This window comes from Diuraphis noxia, unplaced genomic scaffold (genome assembly GCF_037042655.1).
Source record: "Diuraphis noxia isolate RWA-SAM2 unplaced genomic scaffold, SU_Dnox_SAM2 contig0001, whole genome shotgun sequence".
Taxonomy (NCBI): Eukaryota; Metazoa; Arthropoda; class Insecta; order Hemiptera; family Aphididae; genus Diuraphis; species Diuraphis noxia.
The window spans coordinates 98559352-98577610 of NW_028301711.1; the positions used below are offsets into that span (position 1 = coordinate 98559352).

Below are 18259 nucleotides of genomic sequence, written 5' to 3' on the forward strand. Positions count from 1 at the left end.
ATTATTCATTGAATCATTTGTAAGTTAAAGGACATTGAATAATATTTTTACTGTAAATACTAAATCATAAAAAGTTTATACAATATCTAGAAATTCAATTAACTTTAGTTTAGAATCAAAGTTTTTTTATCCAACTTGATTGTTAATTAAGTATAATACCGTACATTTTACTTTGAATTGTATAGTTGTATTTTTATTCTTATCATAATATTTAGCGACAGTCACGAATATGTTGAAAATACTGTTTAATTTTTAATAAACAGATCAATATAATAAGAAGAACACATTTTTATGGGGGGGGGGGGGGGGTAAAAATATCCTATATGAATTCACCTGGGAGTACCATATATCCTAGTATAATTTAAATAAAGTTTAATTTATCTCAGTATATTTTTACCCACCTGTAGAATAATTTTACCGGGGGTAAAATTAACCTAGTATATTTTTACCGTGGGAGGTAAAAATATCCGGGGGTAAAAATCGCCTGTTACACAACTTTACTATCATCGTGTAAACACATTAACACAGCTTAAGTGTAACACTCGTTTTTATTTATTAAAAGTTTGGCACACGGTTTTAAAAATGAGTGAATATAACGTGCACAAGGTAACTTAGATAGCTTCTTTAGCAAAAAATCCAAATCGGAGTCCAAATCTGTAAGTATTCTTAAATAATTTAAATTATCTCATTCACAAATCACATTATGTTTATAATAAAAATCAAATTTATAGGAATTTCTGTAAACAGCTAATTCAATTTTTAAATTTAGCTAAGGTAAATTAAATTGGTCTGTGAAGGATTAAGATTTGATACAAATATGTATTTTAATAATCCATTAAACATTTTATTATACTCGTAAAACATTACAACTTATCAAGTTATAAATATTTTTTACTGGGTAAGTATTAAAAACATAAATGATTTTTACATTTAACTACCTAATCTAAAGCTTTTTCTTTTGCTTTAAGCTGCAATGCTGCATGTTATATTAAGTTATTAACTATTTTGTAAGTATTAAATATTTTAATGCAAATCTTATCTTAACAAATCTAAATACTCGTACACCCAACTACTATTCTAATAGATGCCTACTTAACATTTAGTACTTACTGGAAATAATAATTTATATTATTTTAAATTAATTTAAATACTGAAAAAAATATTCAAATTATAATTCTCAATATTTTTTTATTATTTTATTTTTTAGTACACTATTGCTTTAGAATTAATCACATTTATTTAAGATAGTACTTTTGTAGTAGAATAAAATAAGCAAATAAGGTGTAAAGCTGGGACGTAAATTGGTGGTTTAATAAAGTAAATAAGAAATAAAAATAAATGATGTGGGGAATGTATTTAAGTGTGATTTGAATTAGATGTGGTTAGTTATTGAATGATTGAAGTTGAATACCCTATCTGCATTACCTTATTCTGCAACTATGTATTGCCAGATCGACATGAAACTACGTATTTAGTTTTGCATGTATAAATTAAAGTTCCACTTACCTACCTTCTTTGTCGACAGATGTGTTGTTTTTGCAATGTATAAATGTCTCGGTATCGTGAGTCGATGAACACTATTATTTAAGATCTGATCTGATCTGATCTTTACACAAGTTATAATATATTATAGATATTAAGTCGTTTTGACTCGAATATAACTTATATTGGTATAGGTATATGCAGTGGCGTGGTGAACTTTTTTTACCAATGAGGCTAACATGTGGACACCCACCACACATAAAACAAAAACATTATCTTTTGAGGAAATCTAAATTCAAACAGCTGAATCACATAAAAAAAACAAAAACAATAAATATATTAATAAAACTTACATTAATGCTCCTTTTATTTTATTTTTATAAATACTAGAAAATTTTAAATTTATAATAGGACTTTCTTTTATTGTGCATTAAATTATTTAAGAGGATGTGTTTTCTCCGTCTTACAAGTGTATAGCATGGCAAATTTTACACTCAGTAGATCACGTTTAGCTCCGTTAGTTTAAAGTTTAGAGTGATTTAGACTAAATTTAAAAGTAAGATTATTATCTAGTTAATTTCATAGGCTTTTTATTATATTTTTATTTTAAATCGAGTTGAGTATTTTATAATGCACAGGTTTATAATTTTAAAATACTCATAACTCGCTTTTTAATTAAAATGTTATAAAAACTAATGACATTGACTAGATAATAATCTTACCAAAATATTTTATGAGAGGTAAATTCACTGTAAATTCTAAACTAATAGAGCTAAACGTGATCTGATTAACATAAAATTTGCAATGTTACGCACTTATAATATGGAGACAATACGGGAAGTATCACGCTCTTAGGGCCAGTTGTACCGTCGTCGGTTAAACAGTGATTAAGAGTATTAACGATTAAGATTAACGATATTGGGTCGTTGTACAGTGCTGGTTAACTTGTTAATTATTGATTAAACGACCAAATAGTTAACCGGCCTGTAGACCACGGTTAAACGCTGATTAGTTAATTTTGGCGGTATTGTTATATATTATTTTAATTTATTCACACTTCACAGTATTCGATGTTTCCAAAATGCAGTTTAAAATTATAAATTCGCTACAAAACAATATGCGATGTCAACAAAAATTAGTTTTATTTTATATAAGTATTATATAGTATTTTATAGTAATAACATAAATAATATAATAGATACACGAAATATTATTATATATTAAGAGAACGAAGAAATTAAATTTTTATTTTATGAAAGTAACAATGTGATAATATATATATAATAATAAAAATAAAAACATATCAAATTAATAACCCAGTCTTGGTTTTTCCTTTTTTAGTAGGAACATAATAACATATCTATAATAATAAAAATAAAAACATAACAAATTAGTAACCCAGTCTTGGTAGTTTCCTTTTTTAGTAGGAACATAATAACATACTATCTATAATAATAAAAATAAAAACATAACAAATTAGTAACCCAGTCTTGGTAGTTTCCTTTTTTAGTGGGAACATAATAAAATACATATTTTAATAAAAATAAAAACATTACAAATTAATAATCAGTCATCTTGATTGCTTTTTCCTTTTGCAGTAGCAATATTTCTTGCTTCAACTTCAAATTTTTAATTTCAATTTGTGAGAATTCGGGCATTTTACCTACCGAAAACCACCCACGACAAAAGGGGAACACTTCTGTCGTGACCTAGGAGCCGCACCGCGTGATGACCCGAAGGCCAAGTCGGTGGAGCTCATAGGCTTTGATACACGCAACGGCAAATGAATGCCGAGGATTTATATTGGGGAAAAAAAATGTAAAATAAATAATATTAATAAAAAAATGTGACAAAATATAAGGTAATCATATAGTTATATTTTACACGGTTTTAAGAAAAGGGTGTGTTTTAATCAATATGAATAAAATAATATAAAATGAGGTACATGGCAAGTGCAATTCAAAAATATATAATATTTGGCACATGGCAAAGTGCACAAAATACAGGGAAAAAATATATAAGATAATGCTACGGCTCCGACAAGCGGTTACCGGCACGGAATGATAATCATGGCTGTAATACGATTGCGCGCGGTCCTTATCAACGGTACCTTTTTAGGTGTACGATTGCGCTTGCTAAATTATTTTTGCTTCTAAGCAACGTTGCCAAATATACAGATTATAGGTGCATGGTAAATATCCGAACTTTTTAGGTAGATTAAGTGTGAATATAAAGTATCTGTTATTTTTTGTAACTATTTGTACTATTTTTAACTTTTTGTACTATTTTTGACTGATTAATTGACACGTGATGCCACGTTTATAATGTTATTAGAAATAAATACAATAACAACATATACGACAAATAACAAATTTTTTTATAATTTTTTAATAATGATAATTATTTTAAATTTTAATAATAAATCGGCAACGTCGCATCCAATTTCACGCGCAATCGTACACTTTTGAATAGTCAAAAGCATGTTCTTTGTTATTCCGGCACCGCGCGCAATCGTATGCCCAAAAAGGTAAAACGCGCGCAATCGTACTCCACCGATAATCATACGTCGGTAGGACGCATTATACATTTAGATGTATTAAAGGAAACGACCCACGGCTCCGCAGGACGGTTACTGGGGCACCTCTGAGGAAAATCTGAGTATATAAAAAAAACTAGGGTGATACATAATCAAAATGAAAAAAGGGGAATGTTGGGGGAAAAATAATACTTGACGACGACTGCTTGTACCGAGTTGATGATGTTTGAGATGGCTTCGCCCGCCTCGGGCCTATGGCGTCACTTCAGCTCATCATGGTGGTATTCCGCCGATGGTGAAAACAAATAACAAAAGTTTGAGTCCGGGAGACGTGTTGCGAGAGTCAATGACGTTGAGCAGAAACAAAAATCGAACACCGGAGATCGGTCATCGATGGTGGCGAAAAACAGACAGCTCGGTAGTATACGTCGGTGGCTGGTCGTAGGCCGTTCCGGCGTCTCGATGTTCTTGGGTAGGGGGTTGGTCAGTGTGTCGCGTCGGGAACTTTCCTATAATATACATTAGTGGGAAAACAGGTTGCCCTGTCCGTATATTAGGGCTTGGAACCTTTATGATTTTTTCGGTTTCGGTTCTTCAAAAAAATAAAAATTCGGTACCGGTTCTTAAAATTACAGAATTAAGGTTTTGGTTCTGTTACCGGTTAATACCGGTATTTAGAGGTTAATTTTTTTTTTCAAAAAGTAAAAAAAACCAGGTATAAACTTAATTCATATACCCATAGGCGCAAACTAGTGGGAGGGAGCCGCAGCCCCCCCCCCCCCAAAAAAAAAAATCCTATGACATACAATTTTAAAATGCTATATTGCAATGGTCAGCTTGCCTTTAATATATTCAGCCCCCCAAGTCAAAAGTTGAAATTGTGCCTACTGAAAAGTGTTATTCGAATGGTCAATAAAAATAAAGGTATTCAAAATTCAAATATTCAATTGTGCACTTTAATCGATAGCTTATACTTGTAATAAGAATAAACGAACATTGCATATTGCGATATTAAAAATTATTGGTTATCCGCCCATCAGTCCTATTTTATTAATATAAGAAACTGTTCAGAAATTATATTTAATATGTATATGTATACCATTATATAATATTAATTATTAGTCCTTGTCACAATCTGATAACAATTTATACGGGTGTGTATTTTGATCGTTTTAATAATCATTTTATATTTTTAGACATCATTCATCAACTTACATTACAAGAAATTGTGTACAAAACTATTTATAAGTTATAAAATATATGGAAATAATCATAACTACATGCTTTACAAACCAACGGGCAAATAACAATATTTATATATTTATTTTGGTAAATGCTCATATTTTATTATTTCCTGGAACTCTTAGATTATAGAAATGTACAATTATAATTACCCGTATAAAGTACAACCAAATTTTAAGAATCAACTATTATTTAATAATATATTGTATTACCTGCCTAAATATATTAAATAATTAAATAAAACTAGAACCGAAAAAAACCGAAATTAACCGAAAAATTATCTTTCGATTAATATCGGTTCCGGTTCCGGTTTAGGTTCCTAGGAAAATCGAAAAAGGGTTCCGGTAAGGTTCCGGTTCCAATATTTTCAATAGGTTCCGGTTAAAATACCGGTATTTTTAATTTCGGTTCCAAGCCCTGGGCCGTATACGCCAGCGGCTACGACCGCGACGCCCGACAGCAACGGCGGAGCGCCCTCTGCGACATCGATGCGATGGACACTGTATGTGGGGGAGGTCAGGGGACTAGTATTACATAACAGTGTTTTTGTCATTATAATATTTAAGAGGATATCAGCGCACCCGTAATTCGGCCGCAAAAATCATTCTGCGGGAACCAAGTTAACCAAAATTTTACAACATATTAAGTAAAACATTATCTGTGTCGTAGCGTTTCAATTTTTTTGATAACACAAATACGATTTGATTTATTGCTTTGTTAATAGTTGTCTTTTTATGATTTTTAATTTGCTTGTTAAAAATTATTGAATAATGTTATAAACAAAATAAGAACGCTATTGCACAGATAAATTTCTCCTTTTTTGTGACTTAGCTATGAATACTGTTCTTCTATAGTTGGTTCGCGCGAAACAGTTTTTATTATATTTATTATACAAAAATTGAAAATTAATTATTTCCATTAGAGCGCTGTTCATAGCATGCGGCGTGCAATGTAACTATTTTCGACAATTCCCCACTCCTTATTATCCATTCGTGGTAAGTGTACATTGAGTAATAATTATAACTTATAACTGGCTTATCGCTTTTTTCGATCCCTATTCTCGGTAGTACGTACTGCACATTATTAGCATTTAGCACATTATTATATTATTTTTTGTTGTACAAAAATTGAAAAATGTATACTACACAACTATCTAAATGTCTAATCAAAAATTATATTATGTAAAACGATTACGTATATTGGTATGGTTATCAGTTATCACGAAAAAGCATTTATACAAAACTGTTCATTCATCATTACGACATTACCGAATGAGAATTGTGGTTTGTGACTTTATATTCCTTAGTGACTAGTGTTCATAATTTAAAATTTTTACAAACAATGGTAGCAAAAAAGGTAAGAGCACTCTCGGTTAGGCGAGCTCGATCAGGTGCAAAGGCAAAGTCTATGCGCATGAAGAATATTAAAAAAGGGACTAGTACAAATCGTTGTTACAATCTCCCTGATGTTCAGTAAGTAATTTCAAATATCAATTATAATAATTATCTCTGCATTTTAGATTCTGAGCAAAGTGAGCGATGATGTGTGTTTTTTATTTTTTGTCTGTCATCACGTTTTGGGGCAGTAAAGTGCTCCGATTTTCTCGACCAGAAATTTTTCTGATAGGAAAGTGGAACTAGTTGGTACTTTGGGGGGTCAAAAGTAAAAAATGTTCAATACTTGTTAAGAGCATACTTATCTTAAATATTTTTTTTAGCGCATTTTGAACAACTTACGAAAAACCTTGTTTTCAATTTCCAATCATGAGTTATAAAAACTGAACATTTTATAAATATGTAACTACTAAACAATTTGCAAATGTTCGATATTTTGACGTCCAAATTTTAACTTAAAATGTCCATTAACAATTATAATTTTAATATATTTTTCTGATTTTTTGGTTACATTATAAACTAATTACAAAAAAATCTTGCATTAAATTTTCAATCGTTAAATATTAAAACTGAACATTTGATGAATTTTTAACTACAAAACGATTTGCAAAAGTTCAATGTTGAATTTCGGTCAAAATTTGAAGTTAAAATGCTTATAAAAAAAATGTTGGCTATGTATTTTTATTATTTTTGATCCATAAGTTGATCAAGTTGTGAGAAATTTTGTATTAAATTTTCAAAAAATTTGACCCAACGAAATATTTTTTATTGATGTTGAAAAAAAAAAATTTGGGAAAACCGAAAATTTCTTAGGCCTACAATTAGCCGAAAACTTGTCAAATTATTTTTTAATTTTTTCGGTGTACACAAAGTGGTAATCTTAACATTTGGTGAATTTTTCAAATGTCTGCGATTATTGAATTTTGAATTACTTATATCAAAATAAGAAATTCGTGTATGGAAAAAACAGGGGAACACCCAATGTCTAATTTCAAACGCTCATAAAAATTTAGTTTGACTTTCCGGTAATTTTTTTTTCTTTAAAAAAGGTAGGAAAACTTATGGAGAATCTCGTGTCAAATTTTCAAATCTAAGATTCAAACCAAAACAATTTTATGAAATTTTAAATAAAAAAAAACTGCGAAATTTCGTGATTTTTACGGGTTTTTTTCAAATTTCTAACTTTAGACGCTAATAAAAAAACAATCAAATAATTACCCTCAACGTTTTTTATGATTTTCACTTCAAACAAGTTATGAATAACCTTGTATTAAATTTTTAAGTTTTTTGACAGTGGAAAAATTTTTATCGACGTTTGCAAAAAAAAAAATTTAAAAACCCGAAAATGTATTATGCTTATAAATAGCTTGAAAAATTGCAACGTATTTTGAAAATTTGGTGGTGTATCGAGATTGCATGTATAAACGTTTGGTGAAAATTTCATATAAAAAAAAAACATCATTGTAAAATCAATACATTCATCGCTACGCTCAGAATCTAAAAAGTAAAAGGGTTATAATCGTTTATTTGCAGTTGAAGTAATGCAGTATACATAATACCTAAACCAACTATAAATTATAATATCATAATTAATACAATTTATTTGTTGGATATTTTGTATCTATATGTACTTTATAGTGTATATAATATAATATTTATTAGAGGTGTTCCGGGTACCCGGTTATCGAGTCCAAACCGGGTACCCGATATCATATTGAGTACTCGACTAATACTCGTTACCCGGCGAATTATTAAAAGATGACTTGGACAGTACCCGGTACCCGGTGTAAAGCTACATTTTTACCCTAGAATATACCCGGTACCCGGTTTAATAAACCCGGCACACCCGGGTTATTAATAATAAAAAAAATGTGTACCCGCAATCGACCAAACGAAAATATTTTATAAAATTATAATAGTACTAGCCTCTCCGGCCCTAATGCTAGTTGTTATGACTATAAATTGTTACGTAATTAATAATTATACGTTTACCGATAACGATTTAAAAATAGAGTTACCACGCACAGCCCACCGATTATAAATGTTGACAATTGACAATATTATCTTGTTTATCTAAAATCTACTACTTATAATCAAGGGGTATAATATTATTAATATTTAATATTATATTGTAATGGGTTGTAGACTTGTAGCTTGTTGGTTGTTGCTTTATTTCTCAGTTGTCAGTTGGTTGTTCATACATAAATGTATAAAAGTGATTACTTCCTAGTGTCTACCTACTGGCTTACTGTTTATGAGTTGTGAGTGACGATTGATCACGAAAGTTGTATACAAGGTACGAAGTACATACTATATAATATATAATTAATAATTATATAGGTATTAGGTACCTACTTTACAATAATTAATTGAACAATAATAAAAAGAAGATATTTGCAAATTCCATAATTCTATAATCATGGACGATGCGAATTGTGATGGTGAATTTGGTGAACTAGAGTCATTTAATGGTACGTACCTACTAGTCTACTACACTACTACAATATACTTAGTAATACTAATTTGTTATTATACATTTAATATTTATGCATAATAGCCAATAGGTACATAACATCATGATAATTGCTAACTTATAATTATTATGCATACCTAAAAAGGTTATTCAAGATATTTGCACTAGATTAGTACTTAGTAAGATGTATAATACATATATTATTATTTTATCTATGTCATTATTAATTTAAAAAAAATCTAATTGATAATATTTTTTATTTTAGGCGGAATTCTAGTTTTTACATGCTAGAGCGTTTGTTTAATTTAAAAAATGCCATATTAATATTCACATCTGAGGTTCCATCAAGTCTGCCATCATTTAATTCAAATGATTGGACAGTAACCTAACCTAACCTAACCTAACCTACCAGTAATGGAGTCATTGTTGAATTTATTAAGACCATTCGAAGAGCTCACAAAACGCATATCCTCTAATAAATCAATAATAAGTGAAGTTATCCCTGCAATTATGTCATTAAATTCATTTTTAAAACACCCTAGTAGTATTCATTTTGGAGTTGGGACTACAAAAGATGTTATGATCAGCCGAATCCATAAGCGATTTGAAAATGTAATTAAAAATAAGAACCTTATTCTAGCAACAATTTTAGACCCAAGGTTCAAGTTATCGTTTTTTAAACCTGAAAAAATACCAGAAGTGAAGAAAATAATTTTAAGTACTATTTCAAACTTCAACAATCTTGATTTAACAGTTGTACCTGATGATGTTACTATTGATATTTCTTCAATAACAAATAATAACAATCAAACATCTGTAAAATCATTATGGGACTTCTACAATGATATAGCAACATCAACACCTTCAAATAATTCTACTGTAATGATGTCCAATAATTTTACCGATTTAGATGATTATACTGATTTCAACAAAGATTTAGTTGCTGAGTATGAAACCTACTGTAGTATTGAGTCCGTTCCGATTAATGGTGATCCATTAGGTTGGTGGAGCAGTCAAAAAAAAAATGACAAATATCCATATATTGGGAACAAGCTGTTTCTTCAAAAATATTTGTCTGCTCCTGCGTCAAGTGTCTACTCTAAAAGGTCATTTTCAGAGGCAGGTTTAGTTTACGAAGCTAAGAGAAGTCAACTCCACCCTGAGAAGGCCGAACAAATTTTATTCTTACACCACAACTTAAACAAATTTTAAATATTTAATTATTTATCAATGTTTTTACTTTTTATGCTTTATTTTAATTTTTAATTTTGTTTGAGCAAATTAAAACTATAAGTAGTTATGTTTGCAGACTTGCAGTTAATTTGTTATTAAGTAATTACCATCTGATATCTAGAGTCGACCTATTAATTATTATGAAACTTGATGGTTAAAAGTTAAAACATTATCTGAGTTTGTATGTGGGATTTTTACAATAATTCACTTTTTAAATAATCCATGAACATTTTTAATTTATGCTATATTATGCAAAACTTTCTAAAAAAAATTAACTATCACAAAAAACCACATACAAATTACAAACTGATAATAAATTGATTTAAATTTTAACAGACATTATTATTTATTACTTGGCTAATACCGGTACATGGTATTTAATATTTATGTAAATTATTACTTGACCAGTACCCGAGACTCAGTTTAAAAAAAAATGATTACTCAATCACTACTCGAGACTCGGTTTAAAAAAAATTATTACTCGACTAGTACTCGAGACTCGGTTTAAAAAAAAATTATTACTCGACCAGTACTCGAGACTCGGTTTTAACAGATATTGTTACTCGACAAATACTCGGTACCCGGTTTATAAGTAAAAACTGTACCCGGAACACCTCTAATATTTATAGAGAACCTGGCTCCACTAATGACACCGAAATTGAAAACGTAGACTTTATTGTTACACCAATCCCGTAAGTAAGATTATTTAAAAAACTTTAGGTATCCTTAATTATTATATTTTTTTTCACTTAGTATATAATTTGTTTTTTACCTCATATTGTAAAATATTTGTTAGTTAGAACTTCATGTGTTTAGAAATAATAAATTAATAAATAACTTTAGGTTTACTTCGACACCTGTTCAAGTTGTCCCAATTGTTGAATGTAATCAATCTTGTAATTTAAATGATATTGAATCCTTCACATTACTAAGTGAAGAGGCAAACAGTAATACAGAGTAAGTATCAGAAAAAAAACCAAAGATAATTTTTAGTACATTTTTATTTCAAATTTGGTTTTCGATTGGATTATTATTTGAATTTTTTTTTTACTTAGGGTTTTTACCGATCATTTATCGGGCAGACGAATTGTAGATGTTGATTATATGTTTAAACAAATTCAAAATAGTTCACATGGTAGTGGACTAGACTGTTCGTTTATGAATATGTCCTTTGTCTCAGAAAAACGTTATGGTTTTTTTTCGAAATTTAAATTCCAATGCAAAATGTGCAACATTGTAACAGTTATTTCTTCAGAACCATCTGATAAATCATATCTTCCCATAAATAAAGCTGTAACGAATGGAACTGTAGCAATTGGTAAATTTTAAAAATCATATTGATTTAATGTAAAACTGAGTGATCCATTTCAGTGACTACACTCATTATCTCGAAAAGTATTGACTATTTTCAAATGTTTGTTTTTCAAAATTTTAGATTCGCACTTTTCTGAAAATGTATAATTTTTAAATTTGTTTTCAAATGGGAACATATAATATAAATGTTATAAATTAATAATACTATTTTTTTTTTTATAAATTTACGCGTTAAAATGTTTATGTACTATATGAACACCAATCATCTATTATTCTGTACTAACTTATTTGACATATCAAATTACCGACTGTCGATGACTTGTTCGTAAATAATGATAACTATTAGGGCGCGGATTTCAATGCTCTAAAAAATACCTTAAAATTCCTTCAAAAAAATGCAATTATGCGACATAAAAAATATAACTATAATAAGTAGTTGGTTTTTATGAATGCCAAAATTGCCTCCAGTTCTAGACGTTTTTGTCATTTTTTTGTTTTTGATTATGCACACGTAGTCCGTTTTATTGTTATCGTCATGGACTATTATACCATAATTTAAAAAAAATGACATAACGATAACATAAGACTAAAAAGAATAGTTGTAAACTGGCATAATTTGTAAAGTATATTGAACAAATATGTATTAAAAACAAACAAAATCACACAAAAATGCTAATAATGCTCTAAAAAAGAAAAAACGCCGAAATATGCAAAATAAAATGTGTAGCTTTGTAACACTTGTTGGATGAAACGAATTATGTACACAGAAAGCATTGTCTAAGATCAACCAAAAAAAAAAATGCATTTTGCATTGAAATCCACGCCCTAGTGATTACAAAATGTTATATCCAGTAAGCATAACACTTTGAGAAGCAATAACATTTTAGACGCGAAAATTCGTAAAAAATAGTTTTATTAAGTTATTAGTTATTTTAATATGTTGCATTTTTTAAATCAAAAGTTAATAGTGGTTTAAATAATAAATATAAGCGTGAAAAATTCAAAATATTATACATTTTTACATTTTTGGAAAAGCAAAAATCTAAAATGTTGAAAAAAAAATTAATAAATTTGAAAAAAGTCAATACTTTTCGAGATAATTAGTGTAATGGACCCTGTTTATTATACTTTCACAACATCAGTTTTTGTAATATTTAAATTTGTTGTTGGTTGTAAAAAATATTACATTGTTATAATAAAATAATCTTCAAGGAATTGGCCAAAAACAACTAGCTGAATTGTCAGCTGCAATGGAAATTCTGTGCATGGCAAGTACCACTTTTTTTAGAGAATATGAAGAATTAAGCTCCAGCATTCATAATTTAGCGTGGGAGGAAATACAAAAGGCTGGAGAGGAAGAAAGAAACTTAGCAATAGAAGCAGGAGATGTGGACGATAATGGGATACCATTTTGTACTGTTGTAGCAGATGGACAGTGGTCAAAAAGGAGTTATAAATCTAAATACGACGCCTTATCCGGAGTGGTATACTACAAAATAATTTGTATTTTTATTAAATATTTAATGCTCATAAGAATTTGATTTTCAAACTTTAAAAATTTAATTGGTTTTTAATTTTTCTTAGAACATTTTATTTGAAATATTAGTCTCATCAGAATAGTACAAATAACTAAATTATTTTTACAAAAATAGGGAATAATTTTATACCTATTTAACCATATGCATACATGTATGAATTATTGTTAATATTTAATTAAAATAATAAAATATACAGGCCACTATTATTGGATACAAAACTAAAAAAGTGCTATTTGTTGGCATCAGAAATCGCTTTTGTATAATCTGTAGTCGAGCTGAAACAAAAAATGAAACTCCAGGCATTCATAGATGTTTTATAAACTGGAAAAAAGCAGCTACCGGTATGGAAGCAGATGGAATTTCTGAGGGCTTTTTAAAAAGTATAGAGCTACACAAATTGAAGTTCATTAAGCTTATTGGTAGGTTATTCGATTTTAAAAACCATTATACGCCTATTATAATTAACTTTTGATTTCTCAGGTGATGGTGATAGTAGTGTCACTAAAAGACTTAAAGAAATTTTACCCTATGGGCCTGATTGTATTGTTCAGAAGATCGAGTGCCGTAATCACATGTTACGGAATTATATCCAAAAATTAACTTTTATCTCAAGAAAAACTTATTATCCTATTAACTTAAGGCAATTTATTTTGAAAAATTAAGATTATTAAGATTTCGGACTGCTATTGTGACGGCAATAAGACACAGAAAAAATGAAAATTTACCAACAGCACAGAAAATTAAAAGTTTGTAAAACATTTTAAATATAAATTCGAAGTATTACTGTATTGGCACAATTTATATGTATATATGTGTATATGTTTATTATGTTTTAATGACACATATATTATTGTCATTTTTAATTAATGTTAGAGCTTATAATTTGTTAGTTTTTTGCTTGGCCAAATGCTTTACAATTTGGTACCTTTAAGGTTCCTTAAAAATCGTTACTAGAGTTGGTTAATTATAAAAAATTAATAAATATGTACAAACCTATGTCACAAATGTAATAAATGTATAAAATATGTTTATTGTATATTGTAATATATTTTTTAGATTTATCAATGGACATATATAACAGCCCGTATCATATTTTTGGCGAACATACCAAGTGTGATGATTATTTTTGTAAAAAGAGACTACTAGAAGAAGAAAATTGGATACAGCGTGCAGAAATCTGTGGCATGATGCTCGAAATAAAAAATATTGTCAATCGCTTAGTGATAAATGCGTCAAGTTTGATTTTAGACGTTAACAATAATATATGCGAGCAGTTTAACAGCGTTATAAACAAATACATCGGAAAAAGAGTGAATCTATCACAACGAAACGCATATAACACCCGAGTTGAAGCTGCGGTAGTTTCATTTAATTCTCAAGAATACCTGAGAGCACTGAATAAAAACGTGATGAAAAAAAGTCCAGGTATTTATTTAAATAGTTAAGACATTTAATAAAATCATATTTTATTAAATATCACAAAAATAACAAATAAATAAGTATAATGAGTTAATATTTTATATATTATAGGTAAAATGTTAGGTACTCGTAAAATGTTTATGTATTTTATTATAATATAATATACAATAATAAATAATAATAAATAATTTCTTATAAACATTTAAGGGAAATTCAGTAAATTATTTTTAAAAGATGTTGAGAGAAAAAGACGTAATAATAAACGAAGACGAGAGTTATTTCCTTCTAAAAATAAAAATAAAACTAAAAAAATGTGGTCTAGATGAGAACTATGGATTAGCAGACGAATTGGTTGATGATTTAACATCTGCTGAATTTAAAATAAGAAAAGATAATTTTCTAAATGAATTAAAAACCACTAATCGAGGTAAAAAAATTAAAAATCTTAAGAAAATGTATGGTATATGAATCTTTTGTTTTAACTTTTCAGAAAAATTGGAAAATGAAACCAAAGATCAATCAAAATCCCAACTTTGGTATTCTGAAAGAAAAAAAAGAATTACTGCCTCAAATATCGGTAAAATATGCAAAATGAGACAGTATACATCTTGTAAAAAGATTGTCTATGATTTGTTGTATAGTAGCATAAATATTAAAAGCTATTGAATACGGACGTGTAATGGAACACGAAGCGAAAAAAAAATTTGAAAATTGCACCTGTTGGTTTGTGTGTCGATGAAAAAATTATATATTTAGCTGCAAGTCCAGGTAGTTAAAATCGAAAACTATTTAATAACAAACAATAAATTATAATTGTTAATTTAAAATACTTAAAACCGAATTAATAAACAATAAATATATTATTTAGATGGCCTCATCGGCGATGATTCGATCATCGAAATCAAATGTCCCTATTCGGCCAGAAATTTTTCTAGTATATTTGATGCTATCGATACAGGAAAAGTAATAAATTTAGATTTTTAATACCAATACCTTACATAATATTTCTAAAAAATTTTAAATTTGCGCAGATTCCTTTTTGTTTTCAAGACGAACAAAATAATGTTTGCTTAAAAACTAATCATAATTATTATTACCAGATCCAGGCTCAATTACATGTTACAAAAAGAAAAAATGTAATTTTTTTATTTACACAGAAAATTGGTATTATAATATATGTATAGCTAACGATGAAAACTTTTGGTATCAAAAAATACAATCTCAAATACATTTGTAAGTATATTATTAATTACTATAAACCATTATAAATTTATTTCATTTATAAATTTATAACCACAAATTTAACTATGTATCATAATAATTAATATTTGGTATTTAGATTCTATAATGAGTGTTTATTGCCGGAATTAATTAATCCGCAGTTTGGGAAGAGACATTTAGTTACCGATATTATCGATCCACCTAGAATTTTGAAAGAACAAGCAGCCAAAAAAAAGTATTTTTTATACTTTTCCTATTACCTACATAGGTTAATTAAATATTCATAATAATTATACACTATCACTTTTTTCTAGATGATCTATCTCCAATACCAGGATCTCACCTATACTCGTATTATAATGCATTTATAAGGCCGCGCGCACATTGTGTACGAATACTGGTCGTACGAATTGATTGCGCACATTGAATACGTTTTATTCATACGATTTATTCATTTATCCATTGCCGGCGTACGAACGTTAATGAAATCCGGACAAGTTCGGATTGTTTTCGTACGTCAAAGTTACACGTACGTATACGTACGAACAAATTGCACCAAGTCTGCGCGCTCACATAGTATTTGGTAGATCAGGATCGTTCGTGCGTGTACGTACAAGTTCGCACGAATCAAATTCGTACGAAAACGCATTCAATGTGCGCGCGACCTAATGGTTTTAAATAAATAAATATTTTTCAATTTCATTAGAAAATAAATGGTGTTTATTGTCTATTAGATTTAATTAGATTGTGAAGTGTGAACACGCTTGTCGCTCTATGATCGCATTAGAAATACATTGTTGCATTGAATCAAAATGTTCAACACAATAATATGAATAATGTCCTGTTTCAATATTCATTAATAATGAATAATAATATAATATGTGCAATAATCAACAATATTATCTATTAAAAAAAAAAAAAATTAAAACAGAATAATAAACATATTTCATAATATATATTTTAAAAGTAAGTAACTCGGCTATAAATGTAAATACATATTTACATATTATAATAATACATTCTTAGCATATATATTTAAGTAAACAGGAACTTGAGTTAATAATAAGTTTATGGGTTGTGACTGTTGTGAATGAGTAATAAAAGCGCTGCAAATTATAACTTTATAGTTATATAGAAATACAAGGGTCAGCGCGGCGACATAATATAAATTATAAATATGCAACGGTCAACTGCATCGATGCGAAATGCACAGCACGACCGTCAGTATTATACTAGTGGTGGGTCGTTCATGAACGAATCGTTCCAATGGAACGAGTCCAGTGGGGGAACGAATCGGAACGATTCCACCTATTCGTTCCTTTTAGGTGCAATAGGTCCAAAACCAAGTTGTTCTTAAGTCGTATCACCGTATCGGTGATACGACTGATACAGTCATATCGAGTACCGATTACACCGAATACCGAAGTACCGAATTGAGTCTTATTTTGTGGTATACACACTCCGTTCATAACGTATATTCCCCACTACAACAATATTATAACGTACTTTACTACCACAGAACTACTATGCTGACATACTATTATTATTCTACATTAAATTTAATTCGTACGTTCCACCGCGTCTCGCGCGTTGGTGCGTCGTACGTCGGCTATACGACTATGAAACTTCCAAGCTGTACGTTTATTATCTATTTATAGGAATGGGACTATAAAATTTAAAAATAGCTTGATTATAATCAATAATGTTTATATTTATAATAATAATGAATAATTTTAATATAAAGATAATCAAATCATTTACTCCGTGGTTTGTTTATCGGCAAGTCGTAGTTCGTTTGACAATTATTATTTATTGTAATTATTATTTTATTTTACTTTTATTAATTATTAATAATGAGTAGGAAAACAAGCGATATTTGGTATCATTTTACTACAGCGAGTAACGAATCAGCAAAATGCAAATACTGTTCGGTTTCGTACTCTTATAAAGGTGGTTCAACCGCAAACCTCAGTAGGCATTTAAAAAGAAAACACATTATACAATATGATGTTAGGAAAAAAATGTGCACTGAAAAAACTGATAATCTGGATCTGGAGGAAAATATTGATGACCCTAATACAGTTTTTGTCCAGCAAAATACTTCTGAAACACAAAACCAACCGTCTACATCTTCACTTTTGACATCTAAAATAACTCATACTTCTATTAAAACCTCCCAATCTCAAACAGTGATGGACTCATTTATACCAAGACCTCTATCTATGAATAAATCGTAAAAAATTGACGAACAATTAGGAATTATGATAGCCAAAGAATTTCAACCATTTAGTGTTGTTGAAAACGTTGAATTTAGAAAATTTGTTAATATGCTAAATCCTAATTATGCAATTCCTTCTAGAAAAACCGTCTCCAAGTCCATCATACCACAATTATTAGAAAAAACCAA

General features: G+C 28.9%; 1 pseudogene; it reads left to right on the forward strand.

Annotated features, from left to right (window-relative positions):
* The first annotated feature begins 9541 nt into the window (after positions 1–9541).
* Positions 9542–18089, forward strand: LOC149062698 (uncharacterized; annotated as a pseudogene).
* Positions 18090–18259: the final 170 nt, after the last annotated feature.